The 25,263-nt window shown below is 47.6% G+C and overlaps 1 pseudogene; it reads right to left on the bottom strand.

Annotated features, from left to right (window-relative positions):
• Window positions 1-22,944: 22,944 nt before the first annotated feature.
• Window positions 22,945-23,440, bottom strand: LOC132497576 (thioredoxin-like protein 4A; annotated as a pseudogene).
• Between the last annotated feature and the right edge of the window lie 1,823 nt (window positions 23,441-25,263).

Raw genomic sequence — 25,263 nt, 5'->3', positions numbered from 1 at the left:
GGAGGTCAGAACTTCTGAGGGCCAGCTCCCCACTGGTGGCTCTCACAGCCTATTTGCTGGTTCTCTTCTGAGGTGCTGACTCTGGTACAGAGAATAATGCAGGCTGTAGGGCTTCTGTTGGGGCAGGTTGTGATGCTAGGAGTTGCTGATGAGGGGCACAGGGCCTCTGCTCTGGAGAAGGGATGGGTGGGATATGTCTGTATTGCTCTCTTCAAGTGGTAGTGTGGCAGAGCTGGGATTTGAACACAGGCCGGCAGGCTCCATAGTCCACGCTTTGCCTCTGTCTGAAGATACAGTTTATATCAAGGCTAGAAAAGAACCGTGTCCTCCCTTATCCTAGGACAACTTGTGACATTGACACAGTTTGCTGTGGAGTCCCCGTCCTCTCCCCCTGGGCTTTTTGTCCCCTTTCCTTTTGTGATGGTCCAGATACCCAGAACCCTTCACTTCTCCATGTTTCTGCCCTTGGCTCCAGTATGGCTGGTGTGGTTCAAGGTACTCTGATTACATTCTCTTATCAGATCTTCCTGGTAGCTCATGATGGTGACCCTCTTTTCTCAATTTACAGATGGGAGATAGTGCTTTTGGTTTTTTGGGTTTTTTTTTTTTTACCTTTTTACTTTATATTGGAGTATAGCCAATTAACAATATTGTGATAGTTTCAGGTGCACAGCAAAGTGACTCAGCCATACATAGACACGTATCCATTCTCCCCCAGACTCCCCTCCCATCCAGGCTGCCACATAACATTGAGCAGAGCTCCCCGTGCTCTACAGTAGTGCTTTTTGGATCACACAACATGGCCTCCCTTCCTCAAGGGTCCTGTTTTCTGGCAGGGGTTCGGGGGGGAGAATATCCCAGGTCAGAGAGCAGTGTGGACAGAAGCTCTGAGGCATCCTGGCCCTTTGGGGAATCTGCAAGTGTTGATCGGTTGGTGCATGGTCAGAGGACGACTAGGGGAGACACTCGGCCCGGCCTGGGCTCTTTGCTCAGCACAAGCCTGGAGGGTTGTGGTGACCCCTGTCAGTCCTCACACCAGCTTCCCAACAGTACCTCACGCGCCTGCCCTGCTTACAAAGTCTTCCCATTCACCTCTGGGTCTGCATTCAGGGTAGGTTAGAGAGACCAGCAAGCCCATGAGTCGGGATGGGGGTTTCTAGGCCTTACCTTCCAGCCCCTCTTCTGGACTACAGTGAGATGTCACTCAATCTCTAGTGACACTGTGTCCTCAGCTATAAAATAGGTGAGGGCGTGAAGGTAGATGTACCTGTTTGGTGAGCAGGCAGCTGAGATGGAGAAGGGCTTCTTGGGAGGGGGTGTTATATCCAGGTACCTTCCAGGAGGAGGCTGGGCTGCCTGGGGGGCAGCATGGAGGTGCCTGGAGACACGCAGAGGCAGAAGAGGGCTTGTCTCTGAAGGGGAGGAGGATGCTGGCAGACAAATGCAGGTGGTCACGGCTCCCTCTTCACTCCTGTTCTGAGAGTCCATAAGTTGAGTGAGTCCATCTGGCTAGGTCCTGTTTGAACTCACCTCTGTGGTTTCCTTCCTGGCTCTCCAGGGAGAACCTGCATGGTCAATATGATGCTCTTACCTTCCGATTCTCTGAGAATATTTGCCTCAGTGAAGCAGAATCTCATACTCCAGAGACCCAAAATTTCCAGCAGATTTCTGATCGCCTGATCTCTGTTCTGGGGCGAAAAAACCTTTGGGTTCCATCATTTTCCAAATGTCCAGAGCCACCCTCCATCTTCCCTAAATGAAAATGAAAGTCACAGGTGGTGGCTCTGGTCCTTGTGTCTTGGCTGGGTGAAGCCTTCATCCCCGATTCAGAGGGACCCTGGGGCAGCCACTCTGTGTCCCAGAATTTCCAAGAAGTCTTGATTTCAAACAATCTGCCATGTTGGAAGGCCACGTGTCAGGCCAGGGCCAGATGAATGTGTCCTGATTTTTGTTTCAGAAAATATGGTCAGCATAACTGGGGAGAGAGAAATTGGAAAGAACAGTAATTGGAGCCTGGTCCTGGGCATGAGGTGGAAACCACAGAGAGTCTCTGTTTCAGTTTGCTTAAGCAACGGTAGCTATCACAGCCTATCAGGGTGGAGAGGCTGTCAACATCAAGGTCGTCTGGTTTGGCCTCAGTCTTTCCATAAACATGTCCTGGTGGCTTTGAGTGCTGGCTCCAAGTCAGGCAGAGGCGGGGTTGCATCCTGTCTGTGCTACTTCCTAACTGTGACCTTGGGCAGGATGCTTAACTTCCAGCTCCACAGTGTGTAAACCTGAAAGAATGATGACACCTATACTGCAGGGTTGGTTTTAGGGCTAAACAAACAAATGAATGGAAATGGGTTAGCCCAGCACCTGATCCTATAGCGGTTACCATCCTCTTCCTCCTCGCCGCCGAGTGCCCAGCGCTGTGCTGAAGGTGGAGGCACCAGGGTGAACAGGATGTGCGGTAAACACTGCTCAGCATCTGCTCTTTATCCAATCTTTCTCCCTTTCTCTCTTCTTTCCTTCCCTGCCCTCTGCCTTCCTCCCTCCCTTTCTTCCTTCCATGATGGACCCTGGTTTATTCAGGGTGGAAAGTGTCCCTCTAAAAACCACTATGTTTCAATTTTTTTATTGGCTGGTAGAGGTGGTCATGTGAGATGTAGGTGGGAGTCACTGGGTGGGATCTAGCAAGATTCTTTAAAAGGAGATGATGCTAGAGGTGGAGTAGCCACATGTGACAATGATGGGACAAGCATGATGACAAAAGCCACATGCTAAAGCAGAGCAGGAAGAGAGAGAAGGAATTGGGTCCTTAACAGCAGAGTTGGCCAAGTAGGACCCATAGGTCAAACCTGACCTGCCATCTTTTTTTGTCAATAAAACTTTATTGAAACACTGCCATGCCCATTCCTTTATGTATTATCTGTGGTTGCTTTCACATTACAGTGGCAGAATGGAGTAGTGGTGACAGAGTCTGTGTGGCCAGCAAAGTCTAAACTCTTTATGGTCTGACTTTTTCAGAAAAAGTTTGCCGACCCCTGTTTAATGGCCAACAGGGGATTAAACTTGTGTCGACTCTGGATTGCCTATCCCTGAGTGTCTTACCAATGGCAATATAAATCCCTGCATGAATCATTTAACTTAACGGGTATTTTGCTTTCTGACTCTCTGATGCAGTAGGAGAAAGTGCACTGCCCTCTCACAGGACTGTTTCTGGATCTGCCAAGATGTTGCAAGCTTCTGCTGGAAGACCCAGGAACAGGTGTTATCTGTGAGCAGTCATAGGTGGCAAGCGACAGAAACCCCCTCTAACTGATCAAAGCTGGAAGGATATTTTTTGGACAGGCAAGGAAATGTTTGAGACCTGGTCTGAGTTAGGGCAGGTACTAGGCAGTTCGGGGCAGGAGTACCAGGAATCAGTCTCTCCCTGAGGCTGGAGGTAGAGTGAATGGTGGAGCTCTTGGCTATGGCAGGGAAGCCCCTCTGTTAATAGTCCCTTCACACAGTTCCATGGGAGAGAAGTTCACTTCCAAAAAGGGAATCAGGATGCTACTGGAGTGCCAAACCAGTGAGGGGCCATATCACAGGGAGGCTAACCCAAAATAACCCTGTCATCATTGTGCAGAGCTAGCTGGTTCCCCTTCCCCCAATATCAGTTCTCCCCTCTTCTCCCATGGTCATAGAATCTCCAATTTTTCAGCAGGTTGCGTGGCCACCCAGAATAAGGATGAGTTTCCCAGTTTCCTTTGCAGCCAGGGGAGGGCATATGACTACATTGTTGACATTGGAATGAGTAAAAGTGAGGTATGCAACTTCTGGGATGTGAACTTAAAGGGTGTGGTCTTCCCCCTTCCTGCTGCTGGGAATGTGGATGTGCTTCTCCATCTTGGATCATGTGGGTGAGAGCATCAACCTTGGAGAAGCAGTGCATCAGGGAGCCTGGATCCATGACGTCATGTAATCATCAGATCAGTCCTGGACCACTCACCTCCAGAAGGCATTTACCATAACAGAAAGACACTTCTCTTTTGTTTAAGCCATTGTTAGTTCTGGTCTCTGTAGTTACTGATCATTGACTTCCAGGAAGCAATGACTCAGACAGCTGAGTGCTGAGTTCTGGTAGCTTCCATCCAGTAGATCTCCCCTTGGGAATGTACATGACATTTCTAAGTTCTCTTCCAAAAGACAGTTCATCCAATATTTCCCAGCAACCCCATCCAATCCCCATATCACTGCTGTCTTTTCAGCCCTAGTTTCTTCACTGTTATCTCTGGGGCACATCCGTCTCGGTTGGAAGCGCTTTGCTGGTCTTCATGCTCTATATGCCACGTAAGACATACACTCAGGCTAAGCAGGGTGGGCCCAGGGAGACTGTCACCTACCCCACGTTAGATTCTCCATTTCACAGCTTCCCAACCATTAGCCCCAATAAGATATATAACATTGTATTAGTTTTCTATGAATGCTGTAACAAATTACTATAAATGTGGCTTAAAACAACAAAAATTTATGCTCTTACAGGTCTGGAGGTTTGAAGTCTGACACGGGCCTCACTGGGCTAAGATCAAGGTGACAACAGGACTGTGTTCTGGAGGCTCCAGGGGAAAATCTATTCCTTGCTCCTTCCAGCTTTGGCCACATCCCTTGCCGCCGACATTCCTTGGCTCGTGGTCTTCTTCCATCTTCAAGGTCAGCAACGTTGGGCCAAGTCTTTTCATGCTGCCCTCTCTCTGGTTCTGACTCTTCTGCCTCTCTCTACCTGAAAGGACCCTTGTGATAACATAAGGAGCTAATCCAGGATAATCTTCCTATTTTAAGGTCAGCTGATTAGCAACCTTGATTCTGTCTGCAACCTTCATTCTTTTTACCATATAGCATAATATATTCACAGTTTCCAAGGACATCTTTTGTGGGGGGGTTCATTATTTTGCCTACTATACATATTGATGGTGGTGACTACGGCTACCACTTGGGGAAGCTTTCTGTGGGCCAGGTGCAGAGCTAAGCACTTTACATAAAGTGTCTTATTTAAACCCACAATGCTTTGGTAGGTAGAATTCTAAGATGGCCCCAGAGATCTGCCTCCTGGTGTACACATCCTGCTTAATTCCCCTTCTTAGGTGTGGGCAGAACTGTGAACATGACAGAATGTCACTCCTGATTAGGTCACATAATAAGGCCAAGGGGATGGGATTGTTGATGCCATGATTAGGTTATATAAGACTTTATTTTAACAGGCAGGGAGAGAGACTCTCTTGCTGGCCTTGAAGCAGTGAGCTGCCATGTTGTGAAGGGCCAGTGGGGGAGGCCACATGGCCAGGAGCTGAGAGCACCTTCCAGGAGCCAAGAGAGGTCAGGCCCAAGAACCAGCAAGAACACGGGGACCTCAAGCACACAACTGCTAGGAGCTGGGTCTGCCAACACCTGAATGAGCTTGGAAGAACATTCTCCCTCAGAGCCTCCAGAGGAGAGCACAGACTGGTCAACACCTTGATTCCAGTCTTGAGACTCCCTAGCAGAGGACTCCCCCTGGATTTTGACCTGCAGAAACTGTGAGATAAGGACTGTTTGTTTAAGGCCACTGTTTGTGGTAATTCGTTATGCACCGATATAGAACGAACACATCTCAATTTGCGAGAACCAAAGCTCAGAGAATCTAAGAAACTTGCCAAGGTCAGAGTGCTAATAAGAGGCAGAGGAGGTATTCCAACTAAGGTCTATCTCCAAATCTGAATGTTTAACTGCTCCTGCTACCCAACTGACACACATTAATAATAGATTTGGTGTTGGTTTTTTTTTTTTTTTTTTTTTTTTTTTTTTTTTTGCGGTATGCGGGCCTCTCACTGTTGTGGCCTCCCCCGTCGCGGAGCACAGGCTCCGGACGCGCAGGCTCCGGACGCGCAGGCTCAGCGGCCATGGCTCACGGGCCCAGCCGCTCCGCGGCATATGGGATCCTCCCAGACCGGGGCACGAACCCGTATCCCCTGCATCGGCAGGCGGACTCTCAACCACTTGCGCCACCAGGGAGGCCCTTGGTGTTGGTTTTTTTTTTTACTGTTAGTACTTCATTTGTGCCTGATGGAAACAATTTCTTTTCTGGCTTTTGGAAATGAAATGATGACTTTTCTCTTTTATCTCTGCAATGAGATAGCCCACCTGTTCTGTACCATTTGGGCATTTCTGAGCTTCTGCTCATCTTCCCATTGTAAAGCGACGCTCTTGTTTTAAACACATGGCACCAAATTTTAAATTCTAAAACACGCTGGATGTGTGGCCAGATTAGGGTAGAAACTTTCATTCTTTCAACCAAACTTCAAATTGACAAAAGCTATAAAGCCGTGCCAGTGAGTTCACCAAATAAGTCCATGCAGTAAGCAAGCCAATGTCTTGATCTAGTCTTAGAGAATCATTGACATTGCACATAAGTACATGACAGATGTGGGTCCTTTGAAAGGAGCCCAACACAAATCAGTTGAAAACTGTTACTGAATTTTAGTAGTTTTTCATCGGTAGGAATTTTCTCTACCACAGATGGAAAAAACATAACTACTATCAACTTCTACACTAGAAAGAGGCCCTCCTACTTGAAAGTTGGGAGCCCCTACTTCTTGGGGGGTCATGGAAGCCCACCGCTGCCTCAACAGCCAGTAGCTGATCAGAAAAATACAGATGTTCTCTTATCTTGGGTTCTTGGCTCTGTGGCCTGTGCCTTTCCTCTTTGCAGGATCATCCCATCAGCCCTTCTCATACCAATAGCATTTCACAGTTTTCTAGAACGAGGTTTGAATGAAGTCATTGGTCCTCTTGAGTGATTTGTGGCTTACCTGTTGGGGTCATTGGGAAGCCTGTGGAAGAACAAAGCTCCTCAGCTGATGGCTGGTAAGCCCTGTTAGGCACACAGTAAGTGCTCAATAACCCCCAGCCCAGTGATAGCAGGTCGAAAACCCATCTGAAACACAATAGGCCTGGTCTTTCCCCTACAATGGGTGAAGGACTTGTTCCTTTGGGACTCAGGGACATTAATGATACTTAAGGGACCCACCCCAGCTGACTCCCTTTAACTTTTAGTTCCTCTGTTTAGAAATGCCACGTCTGTGGCTTCAAATATATCAAGAGAACCTGAAAGATAGGCAATCTGGCCAGGTTTCAAACCCACTGAAAACTCTGGCTCTAAATTTAGATGTGATCTGGAAACTTGAGTTTCAAGTTCCCCTTGCATTGGGCAAAGCCTGAATTTCAAGCTATTGCACATTTTAATTTATCTGTTCTCATCTTCTTGATGTGCCTAAACTTCTTGCTCCCTTTTCCAAACTCATCACCTTGGTTATTGCATCTTCCACTTGGCTGTTGCTGTGACTTCTCTCGAATTATTGCCTGTTGTCATGACTCAGACCTTGTGCTGTGTGTCACCCTTCAGTCTTGTCTCCTTGGCTGGGCTGCAGACCCCTGTGGGCAGGGGCTGTCCTCAGGCCTCTTTCATTCCCCTTCGGTGAAACATGCCCAGGGTCCAGCACACTGTGGTCCCAGTCAAGGCTGGAGGGTTTTCCCATCGTAAAGCTAGACACTGGGACAAGGTGTGCTCCAACCAGATTTCCAGAACCTTGGTTAGTTAATTCATTGAAAGCGTACAAGTACATAAGCAATGCCAACCTCTGGAGAACAGTGTTTTGAATGAAGAAGTTTACACAATCTAACACACGTTTGATGAAAACCAAGCTAAAATGCAATCCATTCAGAAAAGCTTTCCCTCAGTCCTGCCACGCTGGTGCTGGCTGACTTGTTTGTCTCCACTTTGTGGGGGGTAGAAGACTCAAAGGTTAGAATTCGGCATGTGGGGCGGGACTAGAGTTCAGCGCACACGGCATGTGGGGCGGGACTAGAGTTCAGCGCACACGGACCTTTTCACACCTTCACTCTGCTTTTGAAGAAAGAGAGGGTATGTGTTTCCTAGGGCTGCCATCACAAAGCAGCACAAAGTAGGGGGGGGCAGCGATGGGGCTTCAACAACAGAAACCTATTGTCTTACAGTCCTGGAGGCTGGAGTTGGATCCAGGTGTCTGCAGGGTGGGGTACTTCTGAGGGCTGGGAGGGAACATCCATCCCCTGCCTCTCCTCTCGCTTCTGGAGGTTTGTTGGTGATCTCTGGTGTTTCTTGGCTTGCAGGGCACATTCACCTTCATGTGATGTCCTCCTTGTTTGTGTCCACATATCCCCTTTTTATAAGGACACCAGTCATATTGGATTAGAGGCCCACCTTAGTCTACCATGAGCTCATCTTAACTGATCATGTCCATGGCAAGCCTATTTCCAAATAAAGTCACATTCTGAGGTATGGCGGTTAGGACTTCACACATGAACTTTTTTGGTGGGGAGGGTACAGTTCAACCCATAACAGAGACTACTGTATTCTTGTTTGACTTTATTGTTCTCCAAATCAAGGTGTGTCAGTTTGATTGAGTCTGTGCCACACCTATGAATTTGGATGATAAACATCTAGAAGAAGCTAAAGGTGGGTTCCTTTCTCTCCCCAGTCCCTCCATCCATCCACCCATCCATCCATCCTTCCATCCATCCAGTGATCCATGCATCCAGTGATCCATCCATCCATCCATCCACACACCCATCCATCTATCCATCTCTTGTTACACAAAACACACACACACACTTTATATAGCTGGGACTTCGGGAGTTTCTAATTGGAGTTCCCTGCCATCCCAGGAGCACTATTTGGAGTCCTGTTTGCATGTGTCCTCTTAGCAACCTCAGAGGAGTAAGGTTCGGTTTCAGAACACAGCCCTGCACTCACCAGCTGTGACCCTCAGTGACCTCTTCCTCTTTGAGCCTTGGTTTCTTCATTTGTAATGCAGCAAACACTAGAGCAGAGCCTGGCACCCAATAAGCCCTTGAAAAATGGTGGTAGTTATTAACGTTTTTACTGTTGAGTGAGGCGTGGACAGAGGGAGAGAGTGGAAGCGTGGCCTGTCTGCCGACTTCCAGGAGCTCAACACGAGACATTCCCCAGGTGGAATTCCAAGCTCTCTCACAGGCACCATGTCATTTGGTCTGTCCTCACAGCAGTCCTGGAGCTATGATTCTTACCTTTTTGGAAACTGGATACCCCAGAGAATCTGATTAAAGCTCTGGACTCTCTTCCCCAAACAGCACATATGCATGGACTGTCTGCATAAATTTGCATATGATTTCAGAGGGTTTATGACTCCTCTTAAGCCCATCTTTGGAGGCTAAGAATCCACACTCAAGAGGTAGCAACCTTAAAAATCCATTTGTTCATTTGGTAAACATTCAATGTGTGGCTGTCACACACTGGGTGCTGTGTGAGGGGAGAAAGGGCAGGCAGGGGACCTTTCCCCAAGTTGCTCACCGGCATCTAGAACCATAATCAGAAGTAGAAGCGATTCACTCTTTTAGGAGAAATATAGCTATACTTACGTCAGTGTTCAGAGGAAAGAATTTGTTTCCACCATGGGGGTGTGTGGAATAATCAAGTGCATTCAGTGGAGGGAAAGACACTGATTTGGAAAGTGAAAGAAGAATGAGAGTTTGGCCTCAAATGATACGTTGGCATTCCCAAGGTACACGCTCCAGCGGTTCACAGAAGTGCACATGTGTTGTTTGCTTTCACCTCAATGTAGCGCGTTGCTAGGTTCCTAAAATGCTGCCCCTCTGATGGGAAGCCAGATACAATTCACGTTGGGTTCTTTGAATACGGTCTTCTAACTCAGTATCACCTCTATAACCAAGAGCACAGGTCAACCACTTGCACAAAACACGCACCACATTGATGTTCCTTCTGTCTTCAGGCTTCACCTCTGTCAGGAGGGAGTGTTTGGTGTCTGACCCCCCAGGATCAATGCCACGGAGGCACAGAGCTCAGCTTTCTGTTCCTCCCCATAAACAGGAGTCTCAGATGCCCTAAGAGGGCTTGGGCCTGGGAAGAGCATATCAGCGGGTAGCTGACCACTACCTTCCGTCTCTCTCTACCGGGAGAGCATTTCCTTCCTACCCCTGCCTCCTCTCTTCTTTATCCACAACCCACTAATGGCCCAGAGCTGGAACTTCTCAGTGTCAGAGGACATTTTGACATGCCAGGTTCTGTTCTGCTTTAGCTGTGTTGAAAACCTATCCATTTGGTTCTGGTTCATAACGCTTCCCTAGGAGTTTCTCTGAAAGACTTTAGTTCCTTTTGTGGCTCAGCAAAAAGCTTGGTATTTGGGTTGGGTGCAGGTTAGGGTTAGGCCAGGGTGGAGGCCCCTTCTGGTTTGGGTTTTCCCGGGTGGTCATTTGCAAGACCCTTATCTCAAGCCATCCCAGATGGAAAGGGCAGGAGGATGGGGCCGGGGAACCTACTTCACAGAGAATTTGAAAGAGCAGAGCAGCAGCAAGCTGGGTTTGAAGAGAAACTACAGGTTCAGGTTCCCACCGTCAAAATGAGTTTGGTGTAGCAAGAAGTTAGGAAAGTGATTTCTGCTTCAGGCTTGGCCACGGATTCGCAGTGTGCCCCCGGGTAGATCAAGTCCCCTCTCTGGGACTCAGTTTCCTTATGTGTAAAGGAAGGAAATTGGACTAGAAACCAGATAATGGCTAAGGTATCTTTCAGAGCTAAAATTTATGATGCTATGAAAACAACTTTATTTTAAATTAACTATGACTCTAAGGAAAAGACTCAAAATCTCCCTTCCCCAGGCACACCGAGTTCTTCCTTCATCAAAATGGATCCCTACTGTGTTCTGCTCTCTAACACGATGCTCATTAGACAGCTGACCTAATGGCTTAAGCAGCCTTCCTGGATCCCATTTCTATTTTAACGGGTTACTTGGATGTCATGATCCGAGGCTCCCTGAGTAGCTGGGGCTGTGCAATAGAGTTGCAGGCAGGCCCCCCGGGTCACAGAACCTTTCTCTCTCCTCTCTCCCCTCTTCCCTCCCTCCCTTGCCCCTTCTTTCCTTTCAGTGGCCCTTGTATTGAGACCTTCATTTGCACGAAGCCCAGTGTTAGGGCAGTATTAGGTATAACCCTCGCAGAAGGGAATGCACCCCTTCAAGGTGCTAGAAGGCAGGACCCATTTCCAGCAGGACGTAGGGGCTGGAGGGTTTCTAGCGAACTTCACCTGGAATCCCCAGGTATCCACGACCTAACACCACAAGGTGTGCTAGGTAAGTGGTTCTCACGCTTGAAACTCACCTTTTAACAAATAAAAGGCTCTCATTCATTTTTGATATTTTAAATGAGAATCTGTCTACTTTGGGTTTCTTGCTTCTAGGCTTTCTTAGCTGGATCTCATGAACAGAATCAAACCTTCACTCTAATGGATATTAACTGTCATGCCTCAGGTTTTCAGGGGTAAATTGAAGAAAGGCATAGCTCCCTCACAAGGCCTATTTGAGGCCCAGTGGTTTTGTAAGTAAAGCGCTCCCATGGAAAGAGGTAAGTGCTTAATCAACAGTAGTTATTATTCGAATTGCCAGTTGATTATATCACGATATTTTCAAGGTGATTGATTTATGGAGAGCAATTTGCCCTTCCAGGAAGTGGCGCCTAGACCATCAGGCATTCTGATTTCTTGGATGTGAATGCAGTAGTTTCTCTTCCTCTGGTTTATCACCCGCGGTAGGGCTTGCACCTGATTGGGGTGGCCTTCTCCCCTCCATCTTCCCCCCAACCTCCCTTGACTTTCTCTCTTCCTCTTTCCTTATTTCTCTTTCTTAAAGATTAGTGGGAGTTTTTGCATTCTTAAAAGACTACCCACACACTACACAGAATTTGAAACAAAAACATCAAAAAAAGTAGAAATTTAAAAAAAATCACCCATGGCATCCTGAGAAAAAGGCATTTTGGTATATTCCTACTTTCTCTTTTTTCATCATTTTGAGTTTTGTTTGCTTGTTTTACATGTTGAAGTCATACTGTAGATGTAATTTTGCCTCCAGCTTATTTTTAGATACAATTATAATAGAAGCATTTCCCTGTATTAATTTAAAATTCATCACAAACATCATCTATATTGGCTATAAATACAGCCAATTGACTGGGCACCATGCTATGGTTTAACATGCTTCCCTTTAAGGTAGATTTTTACCTTCTTTCTAATTCGTTGTTTCTAATAAGCTGAGGCTGGGCAAACACCCTCCAGGCCTGTTAGGACTGTATGTAAGGTAAGAGTTGTCATCTGGAGACCCTGCAGGAAGGCCTGAGCGGCTCTCCTCAGGAAACTTTAGATTTGAATTTTGTGACACATTCTTTAGTTTCTCAAAGGTCTCCCTTACTTATGTTTTCAGTTCTTGATCGAGGCCTGTATGGTTGAGATTATCAAGTAATTGACCACTTTACAAATGGAATATCACTGTACTAGTAAGAAGGCTAAAATCAGCCTTTCTCCCTTTAGAGAAAATTTCTGCTTAGAGAGATAGAATAATGCAATTGTTAAGAGCTGCCTGTGTCCAAAGCCCGGTCCTCCTGCATCCTGGCCGGGTGACCTCAAGCAAGTCTTTGTTTCTCTGTTCCTTGGCCCCCCTCATATGGGATGATAACAGCATCCACCTCACAGGGTTCTGGGTGGTAAATGAACTAATCCATGTAAGGTGCTTAGGAGAATGCCTGGAGCTCGGTAAACTCTAGTGAGTGTTGCTATTATAATGGTCTCTGTCTGTAGAGAGGATTTTAAAGTTTCTTGTAAACATTTCTGGTCTTACATTTAGGTCTTTAATCCCAATGTTCATTGCAGCAATATTTACAATAGCCAACGCATGGAAGCAACGTAAATGTCCATCGACAGATGAGTGGATGCAAAAGATGTGGTACATATGTACAATGGAATATTGCTCAGCCATTAAAAAGAATGAAATAATGCCAATTGCAGCAACATAGATGGACCTGGAGATTATTGCGCTAAATGAAGTAAGTCACACAGAGAAAGACAGATGTATGATATGGCTTATATGCAGAATCTAAAAAAAAAAAAAGATACAAATGAACTTATTTACAACACAGAAACAGACTCACAGACTTAGACAACAAACTTAGGGGCTTCCCTGATGGCACAGTGGTTGAGAGTCCGCCTGCCGATGCAGGGGACACGGGTTCGTGCCCTGGTCCGGGAGGATCCCACGTGCCGTGGAGCGGCTGGGCCCGTGAGCCATGGCCTCTGAGCCTGCGCGTCCGGAGCCTGTGATCCGCAACGGGAGAGGCCACAACAGTGAGAGGCCCGTGTACCGCAAAACAAAATAAAACAAAACAAACAAACAAAAAACCCAAAACTTGGGGTTACCCGTGGGGAAGGGGGGGAGGAAGGATAAATTGGGAGTTTGGGATTGACATGTACACGCTGCTATATTTAAAATAGGTAAACAAAATTAAAAAAAACAAACCTAAATTCATAAAACAAGAATCATTTCTTCCTAGCATATTGTGACATATGCCAACATTTTCTGTACTTAAAAATTGGGATAGACTAATTTACAGAAATGATACTTTTTTTTTTTTTTTTTTTTTTTTTTTTGGTACACGGGCCTCTCACTGTTGTGGCCTCTCCCGTTGCGGAGCACAGGCTTCGGACGCGCAGGCTCAGCGGCCATGGCTCACGGGCCCAGTCGCTCCACGGCACGTGGGATCCTCCCGGACCGGGGCACGAACCTGTATCCCCTGCATCGGCAGGCGGACTCTCAACCACTGCCCCACCAGGGAAGCCCAGAAAAGATACTTTTGAAGATAGTTGTTCTTCCACTTATTGTTTGTATTCATATATTAAAAGAATATTTATTAAAAAATGTCTTTTTCCACTGGCTCTTTAGGCTTCTTGTTTTTTTAAAGAGACCCAAGAGTGGAAGAAGGAGGACCATTCAAGGGCAAGGGCTGCAAAGAGGAGGAGCAAGGTGGGGAGAGCAGGGCAGCTGGGGGACAAGGCTGACATGGGGGCATCTCGACCCCCAAGGCCAGGGAGTGGGTGGTGCTCTCAGGGCCCCCTAGACGCCATGAAAGCCGGGCCAGGAAGTGAGAGTTAAGGCCCAGCAAGGGAGGGGGGGCCAGAGCTGAAAATCAGAACCTGAAGGAGGAAGGGGCTGGGATCCGCCCACCCACCAGGGTTACAGCCTATGAGGATGAGCAGCACGGAGTCTCAGGGGGTGGGTGAGGGAAATCTAACTATAGAATTTGCAGTTTTCCTTACAAGAGGTCCAGCACAGTTGCATTCTGGTAATGGAAGCAAAATTTTAAATATGAGCAGGAAATAAAATTAATTTTAAAATATCTGAAAACATATATTCTGTGACTCGTCCAACTGGCCCAGCTTGGCTGGCTTGTTTTTCCTCAGACTGAGTGATTAATAGGACAGAAACGAGGAGGTGTAAATTTATTTCGGACCTGGGTGGGGAGTCAGGGTGGTGGCTGGCATCACCCCACTTAGGCTGAATCTGCATTTTCAAGTCCAGGAGGGGTGCCCACCTACTGGATATCCTGGGGGGTGGAGGAGTTGGAAGGAAAGCATTTCAGACTGAGCTCCTTCTCAGCAAGCTTCTAGAAGCGGTTTGCTTTCTCCCCCTCCTTTGAAAGTAGAGTCGTGCAGGCCCAGAGGCAGCCGTGTGACCAGTGGACCCTGGAGACCTTTCCCCTGGCCAGGCCCAGGCCGAGGAGCTGCCCTAGGAGGGGAGGGGGTCTGTGCAGACTGTCGAGCCTAAAATGCTCCCTGGGATGAAGTGGGAGGACAGGCCGGCACTCAGGGAAATAAAATAAAATCCCGCTGGGCTGTTTTCTTCACTGAGCATGGAGAAACATTTAGCAGCATGAAAGGTGGTTGAGAAGCAATAAATAATCTTCAAATGGGGAAAGGCCGCCGTCTGGGAGGTGGAGAGTAAGACTGCAGCACCGAGCATTTGATCTGAGTTGAAACTCTGGAGAGAGGCTGATTGCGCCGTAGCCCAGGACACGGATAATTAAAAACAAAGACATCTTTAAGACACATCTGAGTCGGCCTCCCTGTCCCCTTTCTTCACCCTACAAGTCCCCCACGTCCACCCCCCACCATCTTCTTTTCCTGGAAAAGGCTGGGAACACCCTCCAAAGTAAAATCATCCTAACGAGAGAAGACATGTTCTTGAAGAGATCTCGGCTTAGAGTTTACAGCTCTATAAGCATTTCCGCAGAAAGACGTCCCACACTCAGGCACCAAGTCAAGGACACATAGTTGTAATGCTAGCTCGGTCTTCTGCATGATTCTTTTTACAACATTTGCAATTAAATGCAGATTTTCTGCTGCCTGATTCTGACTGGACGAGGGGCTCTGGTGCTTCTGGATCTTTCGGCACACACGCTCAGACGCATGGAGTTGCACGAGGGGTCACGATCAAGCAGGACAACACCCTACCCGCAGCACGTGCACCAGCCGAAGGCATTTGGTGCCCACGCGTGCCCACAGCAGAACTGCCTCTCCCCAAACCTTCTTCATGAGAAACAGATCTGCTTTGCCTCTCTGTACTTCATTTGGATGATTGAATTTTTCCTCAACCAAAAGTGTAGGGATAATGGTCTTTTTAAAAAAAATTTTGATACTCCAGTAATCTTGAAGAAAATGTGATTATATAGCTCATTTATTTTGGTCTCAAGAGAAATTGATTGTTGTGTGTGTATGTCTGTGTGTGCATCTCTGTGTGTGTCTGTGTGTGCAGGCGTGTGTCTGTGTGTGAAGGCATGTGTATGTGTGTGTATGTGTGCGCGTTGGGACGGTGGGGATCCTGAGAACTTCCAGGAAGTTCCATATTGCCCTTTCTACTGCGATGGCCAGGGGTGCCCAGCATTGATCAGGAGCAACTTGCAGGAAGAGGAAAGGGTTGGTTTTAAGGTCTGTAACTACCAGCCCCTGCCCCGTTCTGCATACTGTGGGCTCCAATGAAGGGAGTTGTTATTTGCTTCCCCAGGTCAGTTTAAGAGCCAGTTAGGAAAGTCAGAGTTCACCTCACCTAAGCAGGCAAGCAGGTAGGTAGTACAACAAGCCAGGCCTCAAGGGGCAGAAAGAACTAGACTTGAATCTCACTGGCCACTTTACTTGCTAGTGTGATCCTGGGAAAGTTCCTTGACCTCTCTCAGCCTCAGTTTTCTCATCTGTAAATTGGCCCAGTGATCTCCATGATATGCAATTCTTGTAAGCACAGTGTCGGGTACGGAGTGGGTGCTCAGGGGATTAGAAGCCCCACATTCTCCTCTCCTAACAAGTCCTCCAGGCTGCTGCTGGAAATGGATTTGGCAGAAGGAAGGCTTAATTCCCTTCTAGGAAGCCACCCTCCTATATCCTGGCTGCCTCCCTGGCCTTTTGCTCAGCCCTGGGAGCTGGAGTCTGTCACTCGGTCCAGGAAGGATCTGGAGTAGGTGTTCAGTAACAGGAAGAGGAATGTGAAAGCTCCACCTGGCGGGGCACTGCGGCCCGGAGTGATGGGCCGTTCCGAGACAGACTCCCGCCCACTTCCCAGTGTTGCTCAGAGCCAGCCCTGGGTAAATGGAGTTCACGCACCTCCAAAAACAGGCATCCTCAGCCCTCCACACCCCCGGGCAGACTCCCTCTTCCTCTGGAGAGCTTCCTTTGTTTCACTCTGATACTGTGACTGCCCTGAGCAGCCCCTACGGGGACAGTCCTGACGCTGTCCCTTACCAGTGGGCATTTTTGGATACCGTCACTGTTTGTTCCTGGGGCTGCCTCTTTGCATCTTGCCTGATTTCTCCTGGAGCCCCTGGGGCATCGGCACCCATGCAGGGCTGTGCTAGCCTGGGAGGAGGAAGCCAAAAAAAGGAGTCCCCACCTACTCCTACTTTCATAGGAGGAAATGAGGTTGGAAAGTCGCCCACAGGCGCTCAGGCGAGGTCTGTGGGGTTGATGTTCATGATTAGGAAGTCAAAAGCTGGACTTGTGGACATTGAAACTTAGTCCCTTGTCAAGTATTTTCAACCCATATTTCTTCACAGGAAAGTAATTGGATGTAAAACATCCCTCTCACCCCTCACCCAAACTTCTCTGAAGTTGGGCGTTTGACATTGATTTTCCCAGCTCAGTATCAAGTATAGCATCACTGAAGATCACCAAACTGCTATTTAGACATTTTAAAGATGCAATTTGAGTTCCAGGGCAGGGGAAAGGGGTGGATAAAAGACATTATATGATAATGATATGGCTGTGGAAGCCTGTCAAATAAAGTGCATTTTCTCTGGTGGGCAGGCTATTTCTGGAGCTGGGCATGGGTCGCTCTGCTGAGGGATGTGTTTATCCTAATGGGAAGCAGGACCGAGCTAGGCCGCAGCTCCCTGCACAGTTTTTAAAGTCTTAAGATACCACAAAGACATTTGTGGTGTCCAGGAGACGCATTTAGTCCGCCCTGGCCCTTTCAATGTGTGCTGACTTGGCTCTGACAGGAGCCAGAGGAAAGCAAGGAGAAGTCTGACAGCAGAAGTGGGAGAAAGTGTGTCCGTCCAGACCTGCCCGTTAAGGTGGTTTTGGATACAAGGAAGAGAAAAGTCAATGCAAACTGACTTAAACAATAAGGAGTTTACTACAGGATCTAACAAGTAGCCCAGAGCTAGGGCTTCAGGTAGGGTTTTATCAGGGTGCTAATTCTGTTTTCCTGTAATCCGGCTTACTCTGCCCTCTTCTACTTCTTTTCCTTAGGCTGACTCGCCTCATGGCTGCAAGATGGCTGCCAGCAGCAGCTCTGGCACTTGCTTCTTTGGTCACGTCCAGAGAGAAGGAGAGGAAACCTTTTCCTTTCAGTTTGAACTGGTCAGTTTAAGCCACTACCCGGATAATAGCAGCCACTAGGCTGATATCCTGGGTTGATTGGCCTAACCCAGGCTTCTGAACGCAACACAAGCAAAGAGACTTGAGTCACCCTAACTGCTGGGATCCGATTCCCCTGGGACCCAGGCATGACATGAGGGCGGGGGTGGGGGACAGGGGGAGGCTTTAACTGGACTCTGTAAGGAAGGCAGGGGGACAGTGAGTTGGAAATGAAAGCAGTTAAGCAATCAACTGTGTTCCCAACCAGAAATGCAGGAGACCTGTTCTAGCAGAGCTCTGTCATGGGCTGAGAGACTGTCAGACTGACCTTTCTGTCTCACAGAGCTGTCGGGATCAAGAATGATGATGGGAAAGTAAAAATGTGAAATAGAGGTGAAAAGTGTGCGTGTGTGTGTATATATATAGATAGATATAATATAGTAAAGTATAAAATATATATAGTAAAGTATAAAATATATGTATATAAACAGTATTGCTACTGAAACCATGAACCTCATGGATGAATGGACTCACACCTCAGTTTTCTCTCCTGTAAAATGGACACAGTAATACTGACTTATCGTCTTTTGCAAAGGGTATAGAAGTTTCATGTATTAATTCCAGTGCTCCTAGGGACCTGTGAGACTCCCCAGACCCGGGCTTGTTTTCCCTCACAGTGCAGTGGTGACCACCCCAGCCCCTTGGTACTCTCTCCCTCTCTCCCCATTCCACCCAACCTGGGCGGGGTTCAGCAACATTCCCTCTGGAACGTATGAAAGCCAAACTTCCCAGAGTTTCCAATCACTGCTCTTGGATTTACAGGGAGGACCCACCTCTTCCCAGGAATTCTGGCAGGGCTGCTCAGGGACCGTGACAGAGATGGAGCCTGGCTGTGAGCCCGAGATGGCGTGGACGGGACGGGGCTGGAGCCCGCCGGCTCGGTCCCAGGACAGAGCAGCTCAGGTGACAGACAGAGGGACGGAGGAGGGGCGTTCTAGAGCGTGAGGCGCAGGATCTGCCCGGGGGGAGACCGGGAAGACGCCGGTTGGGGTCCCTGCCCTGCAGTAGGACACTCTGCTACTGTTGTCACAACAATACAGGTCTCACCCGCAGCTGAAACGATGGCCACAAAGGCTGCAGCTTCCAGTCCTGAGGGCCACCCCTGGGAACTGGAACTGTTTGCTTCCTCAGGCGCAGCCTCGATTTTCATGGGAGAAAAGCCAGCAGGCTTTTTCCGATTCCCCAGATGCCAGCAGGCCAGCTCCTCTGGTACCTCCCTCTTCCTCCAGGTCTTGTCTCTTCTCATAGGGGAACAGGCACCAGAACACACACACACACACACACACACACACACCCCTGCACGCCCTCTCCCATGTCTTACCTGCTCTGTCACTCTGGCCACCACATGTGGAGGGAGTGCATTCCACTTTGGGTGTGGAGTGCAGACACAAAAGAGACAGGTTCACATTCCCTACTTACAAAGAGACTCTGACTGTGCAAATTCTCAAAGGAAGAGCAGTAAGGCCCTTACACCTCAGGCTGGTTCAGGGCACGGTCTCTGGGCAACCCCAGCCCGAGGCTGAGTGCTTTGTGGGGCAGCTGCTAGAGCTTCTGGGTCCTCACTGTACAAACGAGAAGGGATCCTGGGGGCTTGTGATGCCAGGACAACTTGCAGCTTCACAGAGGAGGGACAGGGCCCAGAGAGGAGTCACCTCTGGCCACATGGCTCATCCCCTGGAGCCTGGTCTGGGGCACAATCTGGGGGGTGGGAAGTCCTAGGGAGGGATGCGTTTCCAGGAATGTGTGTCAGCCTCCGGAGCTCGTTACCTGAGAAGAACCAGCAGGAGAAGTCAGCAAGCTCCGAGGCCCACCTCTGCTCACCACAAGGTGGCAACAGCGCTTTGTAGGAGCCCCAGCTTGAGGGGTGGTGTCCAGCGCTAAGGACCGGACCTCACCTCCAGAGGCCTGATGGTCTGGTATTCCTTTAATGTCTTCAGGTCAGGCTGAGACTTCGTTTCATGTGGGCCTGGGTGTGCCTCTCTTTCCTGTCTGATTGCCTTAACTCGGTCTGACTTGCACCTGCTGACCAGCTCTGATTTCCCCCACCCCCACCCCTTCAGCTCTTCCATAAGCTCTGTGGGAGTGTGGAGGACAGGAGGACACAGTTCTACTCACGGGACTCTAAAAAGGCCAGTGGGAAGATGAGCCAGAGATCAACACCCCATTAGACAAATAGATGAATACATGTAAGTTAGTGCCCTGCGCAGTGCTGAAGTTACATTTTTCATTTTAGGAGAAGAGTTGAAAGTAGCTTTTCCACCTGGAAACAATATTACTTGACTCATGCACCTTCTCTACAGCAGCACCCTTTTGCTCCTGCGCTCTTTTTTTTTTTTACTAGTTATTAGTTTATTTAAAAAATTTTTATGTTATATTGGAGTATAGTTGATTAGCAATGTTGTGTTAGTTTCAGGTGTACAGCAAAGTGATTCAGTTATACATACACATATATCTATTCTTTTTCAAATTCTTTCCCCATTTAAGTTATTGCAGAGTATTGAGCAGAGTTCCCTGTGCTATACAGTAGGTCCTTGTCGGTTATCTGTTTTAAATATAGCAGCGTGTATATGTCAGTCTCAAACTCCCAATCTATCCCTCCCTCTCACCCTTCCCCCCGGGACCATGTCTGTTTTCTAAGCCCGTGAGTCTGTTTCTGTTTTGTAAATAAGTTCATTTTTATCATTTTTGAAAGATTCTGCATATAAGGGATGTCATATGATACTTTGTCTTTCATGAATGTGTTGACAGCATGAATGAATGGTGTGAGTAAATGAATGAATGAAGAAATGGAAGTTGGGTGAGGAGAGGCAAACCGCTCACTGCACGCCTCTAGCTGGCCCAACCGTGTGTGTCCAGGACACAGCTGTTCACAGATACCTAAGAAGTCAACCCTGCAACTTGGGAAACAGCCATGAGGTAGCCTTAACACGTCCTCTGCTTTGTGCTGACTGTGCCCTGTTGGGGGTCCTGGTGAAAGGTGGGCTGTCTTAATGTAAAAATGAACATCTCTACCCATCAGAGGCATGGCTCGGGACCCTCTGCTTGCTGCCCAAAAGAAAGACTTTGCAGACAACTCTGGTCAAGGGCAAATAGTAAACATGTTTTTTGTTGATTAACTACAAAAGCAATGCATATATATATATATATCTATCTATCTCCAGTCTTCCTTATTCACCAGTTCCATTATGTGGATTTTTCTACTCACTAAAATTTATTTGTGACCCACAAATCAATAGACATGGTGCTTTCTCAGCCATTTGTGGACGTGGACAGAGGGACAAAAGACTTGAGCCACCCATGAGCACAGCGCCAGCTGAGGTCAAGCAAAGTGATGCTGTTTCAGCTCTCATACTGTCAACAAGGATCCTTTCCCCCATCTCACGAGTGCCACTTTTTTTGCATTTTTGTGCTTTTTGTTGGTGATTTTGTTGTTTAAAATGGCCCCCTGAAAAATCTGTCTAGTGTTGCTAAATCGAAGAAGGCTGTGATGTGCCTTACAGAAAAAATACATGTGTTAGGTAAGCTTCATTCAGGTCTGAGTTACAGAGCTGTTGGCTGTGAGTTCAGTGTTAATGGATCAACAAAATATGTTAAATCAGGTGTCTTTATACAGAATCACACATAAAGCAAGGTTATGGATTGATTGGCTAATGAAAATATTTTGACCAGAGACTCCCAGGAACCTGACCTCATATTTCCCCTAGAAGCAACGGCTCAGTGTTCTGTATTTCAGTGTTTTCATGGACTTTATAGAACATAACTACTGCAAATAACAAGAATTGACTGGAGATATGTATATACTTTTTCAGTATAAAATTGAAAGACTATAAATATAAAGTAATAAAACATGTAATCTCCCTTTATCCATTTTCCTTCTCTAATCCTGCTCCTCTTTCATAAGGAACAATTGTTAACCATTTAGGGTGGGTCCTCCCATACATTCTATTAATTTATATACTTAAATACATATATGTATATATATAATTTTTATGAGCATATTTTATGAAGGGAATTTTATACATATACAATATGTGATTTGCCGTTTATCACTTAGATTAGGGTCAGCAATTTCTTTTCTGTAAAAGGCCAGATAATAAATATTTTTGGCTTTGGGAACCATATGGTCCCTGTCACCTGTACTCAATTCTGCCGCTGCATCAAGAAATCAGCCATAGGAACTTCCCTGGTGGTGCAGTGGTTAAGAACCCGCCTGCCAATGCAGGGGTCACAGGTTTGATCCCTGGTCCGGGAAGATCCCATGTGCCACGGAGCAACTAAGCCCGTGCACCACAACTACTGAGCCTGCACTCTAGAGCCCACGAGCCACAACTACCGAGCCCACGTGCCACAACTATTGGAGCCCACGCACCTAGAGCCCGTGCTCTGCATCAAGAGAAGCCACGGCAATGAGAAGCCCACGCACTGCAACAAAGAGTAGCCCCCATTCGCCGCAACTAGAGGAAGCCAGTTTGCAGCAACAAAGACCTAACACGGCCAAAAATAAATAAATATATAAATTTATTTTTAAAAAATCAGCCATAGACAATATGTAAATGATGGGCCTGGCTATGTTCCAATAAAACTTTATTTATGGAAACTGAAGTTTGAATTTCATGTAATTTTCAATATTGCAAAATACTACTCTTCTTTTGATTGCATTTCAAGCATTTAAAAATGTAAAAACGATTCTTAGCTCGTGGGCAGTACATTCACAGACAGGGGCTGGATTTGGCTTATGGCACTTAGTTTACTGACACCTGATGTAGATCATATGTTGGAGATCTCTTCCTGTTAATACATGGAGATCTACCTCATTGTTTTAATGGCTACCCAGTATTCCATTGTATGAATTTACCTCAATTTATTTTTTTAAATTTATTTTTATTTTTCCCATCACCATGTATTTTATTTATATCAGCTAGATATTTACAGATATTTGCTGATACAAAAATACAAGGACCAGGCAGACTGAAAGTTGAGGTAATGCCACCCTCACTGCAAAACCCTTCAGCTCCTTGAGCTATGTGTACTTTCCCAAACGCTTTCTCAAAGGCTTTAAATAGTTGAAAATATTTCCACGTGAGAATGACTCCATGGCACTGTGTGCACCAGGACTGGACGAGGGCTCAGTATCTGTACTTGGTGGAGTAGTCCTTTGGAGACACAACCAGGCCACGACCCTTCCGGGACCCCCCGTACACCGTCTCGATGATGTCGATCATCTCCTGCTTGTCTTCCATGGCCCAGTTGATCTTGTTGTTGTTGCCAGTACCCAGGTCGATCACGATGTGCTTGTTCCTGAAGAAAAACATGACAGTGCACGGATCGTATAACTCATACATTTTGTTGAAGTCAGGTACTTCTGTAATATCCACAAGATAAATGCGAAATTTTTAACTTTTAAAACAGCTGGGGTATCCAAACAGGGCTCGCAGCAAGATGAGGAAGATCCCCCATTATCTGCCGTTTCTTTTCAGCTATGCTGTACAGAACCTCGTCCATCTTCATACAAGTAGGGTCCCAGTCATGTCCAAACCGAACGATGACCACGCGGTCTTCTTCCAAGAGGATGGCCTGATCCACTTGCCAGCCATTGTGCAGGTGCGGGAGTATGTACGACATCTTGGGGCCGACGGGTCTGCGGGAGGGAACCACCGGCCAGCTCCTCCCAGCTCCAGCGCGGGGTGCCCACGGGGCCCCCACCCCACGGGGCCTCAGCCCGCGGGGCAGTCGGTGCACTGCCAGGAAGGCCAGGCCCGCATCCACCTCGTCCCCAGACCCCGACCCCACCAACGGATCGCTTCCGCCCCGCGGCCCAGAACCCAGGGCTAAGGGACCCTTGGGGTCGTACACCCAAGCCTCCCTTGCCACCCCCTCCCTCCCCCGGCCCGGCACCTGAATTTACCTCAATTTATATAGCTATTTCCTTATTGATAGACATGCAGATTATTTCCAATATTTCACTCTAGCAGAATATCCTTGTGCATACATCTTGAGGCATATGTATTTCTATGGAGTAGGATTCTAGAATTGGAACTCCCAGTCCATCCCTCCCCCATGCCCCTCCCCCTTGGCAACCACAAGTCTGTTCTCTATGTCTGTGAGTCTGTTTCTGTTTCGTAGATAAGCTTTATTGGTCACCCTAATTTTAAGCAGGAGAGTGATATGGTCAGATTAGCTTTTTTGGTATAATTTTTTGTTGTAAGAATAATTTTAGATTCAGAGAAAAGTTGCAAAGATAGTACAGAGAGTTCAGTTTACCCATCTCCCCAGTTCCTCCTATTGCTAATGTCTTAGATACATTTGTCAACACTAGGAGATTCACATCAATACATTACTATTAACTACATTTCAGGCTCTGTTCAGATTTCCCCAGTTTTTCTACTGATGCTCTTCTTCTGTTCCAGGGTCCCATCCAGGATCCCACATTTAGCAGGAAGATAAACAGTAGCCATGGTCTGCAGAGTGGACTGGAGAGGCTGGGGTCTGGAGGCCAGGGAACCTGGGACAAAGTTGGTCAGGAGCCTGGTGGGAGGGGTTGAGGTCAGGCATTCCAGCTGTTGCAGGAGGGGAGCAGGGAGGGGCGATACAGACCTGGAAGGTTAGGAGGTAGACCTGATGGGACTCAGTCAGTCTAATAAGTGAAGTTGAAATGTCACCATGTGTTGCTTGCTGCTACACCTCATCCAGTCATCCAAGCGGCAGATGATTATTGAGCCCCTACCAGGTGGCGGGCACTGATGTTCTCCGGACCCCGGGCTCTGGGTTCCACCTGCCACCTTCGTACATCTCCATCTTTAGCCTGGTTTTCCCATTTCACTGCCTGGGAGTATGCTAAAACCAAACTCCACTCCTTAAAAGAAGTCCAACACTAAAAGAATTTTCACAGCCTGTCCTTACTGCTGCCAAGAATATATATTACCAATTTCCAGTGGAAGCTCAAATGTCCCTTTGTAATAACCTGGCCTCCAGGCACTAAGTTTGAGAGGTCACCACAAGTTGGGACTATGCCTGGGGGACCGAGGGCCATGGTGCCCAGTGACAGCTGGGGAGGGGAGGCAGGTACCAGGTGGTGATGGACCCTGAGACCCAGGGGGTCCTGGATGCTCACTCCCTTGGGTTGCAGCCTGGGATTAAGAAAAAAATCCAGAGAAATCCTGGTTGGCATGTTTCTAGCCCAGATGGAAGAGAAATAGGACAAACTGCTAAAAGGTTCCAAAACCAACACATAAGAAGTGCCTGCTGCCAGCAAATTCGAGGTATGTTGGCATGTGCAGCAGAAGAGAAATGTATTCACCCCGATGGAAAGGGGAAGACAAGAAGACGGACGGCTGCTGAGAGAAGGTGGGGTGCTCCTTGCCAACTGCCAAACGCCAGCTCTGGGAAGAACGGCTGCTTCCAAACGGCCGCGCGGGACTGGGGCGAGCCAGGAGGAAGGGGCGCAG

Source organism: Mesoplodon densirostris, chromosome 10 (assembly GCF_025265405.1).
Source record: "Mesoplodon densirostris isolate mMesDen1 chromosome 10, mMesDen1 primary haplotype, whole genome shotgun sequence".
NCBI classification, from domain to species: domain Eukaryota; kingdom Metazoa; phylum Chordata; class Mammalia; order Artiodactyla; family Ziphiidae; genus Mesoplodon; species Mesoplodon densirostris.
This window is presented reverse-complemented; position numbering and strand designations above follow the sequence as displayed.